The sequence below is a fragment of the Trichomycterus rosablanca genome, chromosome 19 (genome assembly GCF_030014385.1).
Source record: "Trichomycterus rosablanca isolate fTriRos1 chromosome 19, fTriRos1.hap1, whole genome shotgun sequence".
Lineage (NCBI taxonomy): Eukaryota > Metazoa > Chordata > Actinopteri > Siluriformes > Trichomycteridae > Trichomycterus > Trichomycterus rosablanca.
Window position 1 is genome coordinate 10982501 of NC_086006.1, and position 7500 is coordinate 10990000.

At 38.2% G+C, this 7500-nt stretch overlaps 1 protein-coding gene across 1 annotated transcript in view; it reads right to left on the reverse strand.

The window, feature by feature from the left end:
• plxna2 (plexin A2) overlaps positions 1 to 7500 on the reverse strand; it is a 344169-nt gene that overhangs the window by 57439 nt on the left and 279230 nt on the right. The gene's annotated exons all lie outside the window — the stretch shown is intronic.

The window sequence follows — 7500 nt, forward strand, 5'->3', positions numbered from 1 at the left end:
GGAATCTGGTTTGTCTTTTTAATGATTAAATTAGTTTAACATGAATCACAATATATTATCAAAGGTATAAGCTTGGACATGAAATTCTAACATAATGGACATTATTAAGGAGTCCACCCCACTTGCTTTGCAGCTTTTCAATGTATTACAATGGACTACAAGTTTAGTGGTAACGGTCAGTGGTAGCCTAGTGGGTAAAGCTTTGGGCAATTAACTGAAAGGTTGAAAGTTCAAATCCCAGCTCTGCCACTGTTGGGCCCTTAAGCAAGGCCCTTAACCCTCTCTGCTCCAGGGGCGCCGTATGATGGCTGGCCCTGTGCTCTGACTCCAGCTTCAGTTAGCAGACAACTTTATCCAAAGTGATTTGCATTACAGTTACAGTATACAGTCTGAGCAATTGAGGGTTAAGGCCCAACAGGAGCAACCTGGCAGTGGTGGGGCTTGAACCAGCGACCCTCTGATCACTGGTCCAGTACCCTTACCACTAGGCTACGGCTTGCCCTGGCTTGCTTGTTCAGTGAGAATAAGGACAGAGGCTGAGACCTTTGTCCTTAATGGAATGGTCATTAAACCTTGGATCAGGGGAACAGTCATGCTGAAACAAGACAAGTCTTTTATATACATGGGACACCCTTCCTATTTTTGAGTTCTGTCTTGGGAAACAACCAGATAGCAACAACTAGATAGCAAAAGGTGCATCCCATTTTGTTCTTCAGATACAGCCAACTGTGCCTATGGCTCTGATGAATTAGTCACCAAAGCGTCAATCTTCTAATATACATTTTTGTGACATTAGAACTAATATAACAGTGGGAAAATATTGTGATAAAATATAACTATAGCCATAAACATTACAACATCATAAACAGCATCAAAAAGCTGACAGAAACATTCACTCTACATTACAGCTGAGTTCAGATCCAGATGTAATGCTGTCTTTAATTGCCCAGATGTTTACTGTATAATGGTTTACAGTCAAGCCGGAAAGTCTGCACACCCCTTTTCACCTCCACGTTTTATTACATTACAGACTCATTCTATAATAGATTGAGTTCTTTTTTGCCTCAAACATCTACACACACTCCCTTTATCAGGACTAGTCACCCCGATCCCACTGCTGAAAAATATCCCCACATCATGACGCTGCCACCTCCATGCTTCCCTGTAGGGATGGCATTAGCCAGGTGATGAGCGGTGCCTGGTTTCCCCCACACGTGACGCTTGGTATCCAGGCCAAAAAGTTCAATTTTGGTTTCATCAGACCAGAGAATCTTGTTTCTTATGGTTTGAGAGTCCTAGGTGCCTTTTGGCAAACCCCATGGCTTGGAGTTTGCTCTGGTGCTCTGTGGGACCTTGTACAGACAGGTGTTTGCAATCCCCAATCATGTCCAATCAACTGAATTTACTACAGGTGGACTCGATTAAATTGTAGAAACATCTCAAGCAGTATCAGTGAAAACAAAATGCACCTCAGCTCACTTTTGGGGGTCATATCAAAGGGTGTGCACACTTGTGTACATATGATATTTTACATTTAGATTTTTGTGGGCTATTTTGTGTAGAATGTTGTGACAAAAAATAACTCGATCTGTTATAGAATGAGTCTGTAATGTAATAAAACGTGGAGAAGGTGAAAGGGAGTGTGCAGACTTTCCGGCTTGACTGAATTTTACAATATAATAAGGCTGGTTTAATCATAGTATTTTTAACCTAGAAGTAAAACAGTACAATAGCACAATGGAAATAAATGTAATGCATGATAGACAATATGGCCAAAACTATGTGGGCAGTTTTTGAGGGGTTCAGTTATTAAGGGTTTCAGTTATAGAGTTCAGTAATTATTGGGTTCTATTTTGCATTTTTTCCTTAAATTTAATATATTCAGCAAAGCATCTGGGTAAAATAAATTAAATAAATCTCAGCATTTGTCAGTATTTGGCAAGTATGCACATTTGTAAAAGTCAGATATCCTTGAGAAGATTTGATCTACTTCACAGAAGCAGTTTTTTACTAATAATTAAAATTACAAAACAATAATAGAAATTAAAATAAACTACTAAGTTAAATACATGTAAGTCTGCATCTTTATAGGTACAATATTAAATGACGTGTATGAATGTATATATGCACAAAAAGGATAGTAAAATTAAGATAGATAGATAGATAGATAGATAGATAGATAGATAGATAGATAGATAGATAGATAGATAGATAGATAGATAGATAGATAGATAGATAGATAGATAGATAGATTTCTGCATGATTTAAATCGTATTATTCTTTGGATGTGTTTCTTTCCCCCCAGATAAATAATCATCTGACAGAGAGCAGGGACAGATGCTACCACAGCAACATGCTTTATGCTGTCTGGAACTGCACTTGCATTAGCATTTTTGAGCTGGCTCACAATACCATCTGGTCTAAACTGTTTGGAAGCTGCTTGCTTTTGTCACATTTTTTGCTCACTGTGCCTTTTTCTTCTCTCCTAGCAATAAAAAACACCTCTAAAAATACCCTCTTTCAGAGAAAGATGACACAATATGATTAAATTGGCCATGTGGCAAGGAGTCAAAGAATACATATTTGCTATGGCTGTAAATAAATACATGGTGGAAAAGAAAAGTGACAATGCTGATAATTAAGTATTATTCACAAACCTACGCTAATCCGCCCTTCTTAAATAATTGGTTGGCTCTCAGATTTATCAAAACCTTAAACCTTTAACTGTGGATTTAAAACGCCTGTGAATGGTTAATGGAAGAACCTTTCACCAGCCGAGCAGGTGATCCTAGTAGTTAACAGTAGAACAAAGTGGATGGGCTGTACTGCTTCAGTATATAAGAAAGCTAAACCATTTATGGCTTGAGCCTGATGTCATGAGCCTGACTGTGTAATCAACATGCCACCTAACAGGCAAACTGTTTAAACCCACATGAATGTAAAGATGTACGCTGAGGCATTCTAAAATAGCTGAAAATAAAGCAGTACAGCTACTTAGCAAAATTCTGAAGATGTTTTAGTTAAAGAGGTTATAAAAGCATTAACTACTTTCTCAGAATTACCACACAGCACACAAATGTCTCCAAAAGTATGTAGAAACCTTTCTTATTACTGACACTCCAAAAAAGGGGCTAAACATTATAGCCACATCCATACTACTGACCATTTTGGAATGGGATGTTCTACAAGCTCATAGTCAGGTGCCCACATACTTTTGGATGTATATCATATGCTTTATTTGTGCCATGATCAATAAATAATATCACCACTAAGTGATAAACCAAACATCCTTAACTATTTATTTATTGAACAGGGCAAATAAATCAAAGACATCACCATAATTTAATGTTTTACTACCACTTTGTCCTGGTAAGGGTTGTGGTGGGTTCGTTTTCCCTGAAATCACATGGCGCAATGCAGTAAAACATGCCTGACAGGACGATAGTCCATTGCTGGGTCTCTGCCATCATTTTCCTCTTAGAAATTGCCAATGATGTCTGTATGTATATGCCGACTAGCTGATAGCATCGCTTAGATTTGAACACTACATCCAAACAGTAGTGGGATAGCATAATTTACCGCTGTGCCACTTGAACACTCCTCAGAACAGAAATATTATGTATTTCTATTTCTTCCTCTAGGAGGCACCTAGCCAATGGGTAGGAGAGCTGAGATTTGAACTCGGAGAGTCCAGAATCCCAGTGATAATGTGCTAGCTAAAAATCCCACTCCGCCACCTGGGCGCTTTCCCTTAATCTCTTAAAAACAGTTGTAAAGTTAACATTTAACACTACTGGTATATCTATTGTAACTGTTAGCTTAATTCAAGCATACACTTTTAAATGTCTATACCCTATCTGTCTGTCTGTCTGTCTGTCTGTCTGTCTGTCTATCTATCTATCTATCTATCTATCTATCTATCTATCTATCTATCTATCTATCTATCTATCTCTTTTAACATAGGGGATTAGTAAAAACCAATGGGAGATAATTGACAGGTCAAGCTCCTAGCTTCACACACTTCTTCTGGTTTTAGCTTCTTGGTGTAAAGCGACAGACCATCCAGCAAAGGACTACTGGGCTCAGTCATGCCAACAGATCAGGACTTCACACCTAAGATACACCTTTTCAATGGCATATAGAGGCTGAATTAAAAGAGGCAACCTGCAGACCTTGCCTGCTGGAAGCTGTAACAGAGGTAATGATGAAAGCAGAAAGAAGGTTTGATCCTGAAGGATGAGGATCAGAAGAATGTATGATTTATGCCCTTTTCTGCCTCTCTTTACAAATACACTATATGGCCAAAAGTATGTGAGAACCTGACCATGAGCTTGCTGAAAGAGGCATTCATTTGAGGCAGTAACAGTAACATCCTCCACTTTTCTAGAATGCCTTTAGAAATGTGTGCTTTTTCAGTGAAAAAAGAAGGCCTGGATTACAACCAATCCTCCACTGGGTTGAATGGGTTGAAGTCAGGGCTCTGTGGAAGCTTCTAGAATTTATTTATGCCACATACACTGATCAGCCATAACATTAAAACCACCGCACTGTCCATTTTATCAGCTCCACTTACCATATAGGAGCACTTTGTAGTTATACAATTACTGACTGTAGTCTATCTGTTTCTCTGCATGCTTTGTTATCCCCCTTTAATGCTGTTCGTCAATAGTCAGGACCCCCACAGGACCACCACAGAGCAGGTTATTATTTAGGTGGTGGATGATTCTCAGCACTGCATTGACACTGACATGGTGGTGGTGTGTTAGTGTGTGTTGTGCTGGTATGAGTGGATCAGACACAGCAGCGCTGCTGGAGTTTTTAAACACCTCAGTGTCACTGCTGGACTGAGAATAGTTTACCAACCTAAAATATCCAGCCAACAGTGCTCTGTGGGCAGCGTCCTGTGACCACTTATGAAGGTCTAGAAGATGACCAACTCAAACAGCAGCAATAGTTGAGCGATCGTCTCTGACTTTACATCTACAAGGTGGACCAACTAGGTAGAAGTGTCTAACAGAGTGGACAGTGAGTGGACATGGGATTTAAAAACACACCACCACCATGTCAGTGTCACTGCAGTGCTGAGAATGATCCACCACCTGAATAATACCTACTCTGTAGTGGTCTTGTGGGGGTCCTGACCATTGAAGAACAAACAGGTTAAAAAAGTATGTAGAGAAGTGGAGCTGATAAAATGGACAATGGAGTGTCCAAATACACTCTGATCAGCCAGAATGGTAGCTAATAATGCTTTAGGAATCTATTTCCTCTGGTAATTATTGTCTTTTCTTGCTATTCTTACCACACGCCTTTTTATTCCCTCCGCTAAGAGAGCGGAAAAATGTGGGAAAAAATATTTGTACTACAATAAGAACAATGATTAATGTCTCAATTGTAGACAGGTGACAGGTACGCCGATATGCACAAAGGCAATTGTCTTCTATTTCCAGAATACTGCCAGGTAAGGCTGGGGAGAAAAAAAAATAGAAGCAGGGGCGAGCCGAGGCAATTTGAGGAAGGAGGCAGGTGACAATTTGAAGGCTACATTGACAGGCTCACTGCACTGATTGCCTGACTGTTCCACTGTTTGCCTTTCCCCGAGTGAAAAAGCCAAAAGAGAACGATGAAGAGCTCTGTAATCGTAACTTCAGCAGTCAAAAAAAAGAAAGAAAATTCACTCTTTCAGGCCGGCTATCAAAGACGAGCCTGAGCCGTAGTGAGTGCATAGATGAGATTGAAGGAATAGATTGAGCTTAAAAGGTTTAAACTCTCCCCCCCCTTCCCATTTCTAGCCGTTCTGAAGAAATATCTACCTTTTAAAGAGAGAAAGAACGTAAGAAATAGAAAAAGGGTAGAAAAAACTCGACACGTCAGCTAACGCCCACACAACTTCAACCATATTTTAGGAACGCTTTAAGAACTCGGGCGTCTGTGAAGCATGCCGCGGTGTAAAGCTGCTGTCATTCCTTATCATGATCTGAACTGGCTTTTACTTTAAAATGAGGGATTTCAGGAAAACAAAGTACACAATACAGATGTAGAATTCAGGCCTGATGCAAACCTATAGTGCAGATATTTTCATCCCTATCTTTTATAAACGATCCATAAAAGTGTGATGGATTTTCTCCTAGGCTGCTAAGCAAATTAAATTTACTGTATATCAGGACAAAATATTTACAAAAACAAGCATTTATTTATTATTAATGGATTTACGTAGTCATGTCAGGATGGTAGTTATAGAATACCCATGATTTATCAGTTCCAAGTTCATTAAACAACGCCATTGGCAATTTTGGATCTTCAATTTACCTGTGTATTTGGACTGTGGGAGGAAACCCACACAGACACGTGGACAACATGCAAACTCAACACAAAAAGGACCCTGACTGCTTCAATATTAATATTAATAGTGATAATAATAATAATAATAGTGATAATAATAATACTGATAATAATAATAGTCATAATAATAAAAATAATAATAATAGTGATTAATAACAATAATAAGTGATGATGATAATAATAATAATAATAGTGATAATAATAAGTGATAATAATAATAGTGATAATAATACTGATTAATAATAATAATAATAATAATAGTGATAATAAAAATAATAATAATAAGTGATAATAATAATAGTAATAATAATAAAACTGATTAATAATAATAATAATAACAATAATAATAATAATAATAATAAACATATGAATACAAATGGGATTAGTTAGGTATGTATTATAACAATAACCAATAATAAAGATGTAAAATAAATAACTATACAACTGTAACTATATACAAAGACGCTGCTAAATAACTATACATATGTGGGTGAATAATTGTGTAGATAGGGCAGCACGGTGGCTAAGTGGGTAGCACTGTCGCCTCACAGCAAGAAGGTCCTGGGTTCGATCTGTGTGGAGTTTGCATGTTCTCCCAGTGTCTGCGTGGGTTAACTCCGGGTGCTCCGGTTTCCTCCCACAGTCCAAAGACATGCAAGTGAGGTGAATTGGAGACACTGAATTGTCCATGACTGTGTTTGATATAACGTGAACTGATGAACCTTGTGTAATGAGTAACTACCGTTTCTGTCATGAATGTAACCAGTGTAAAACATGACGTTAAAATCCTAATAAACAAACAATTGTGTATACATGTATATGTATGACAGTTTGTGTAAAGTGCAGGTGCATTGTGTAGCCTGGGGTGTTGATTGTATTAGCAGTGTAGTGTGGTGTTTAGTAATTGAGGTGGGAAAGAAACTGTTTCTCAGCTGACTGGTCCTGGCATCTATGGGGGTATCTCCTCCCAAACAGACAATTTAGTAGTAATTTATGTCTCACAAAACTAAATATCATGAAACATAGAAAAAACAAACCAATAATGAAACACTTTAGACTCCAGACATTAAAATAAACAATCATTATAAAGCCATGGCCAGGATGATGGCACAACTGGTCAAGTGCAAAACAGCATTATAGATCCAGATGACGTAGGTT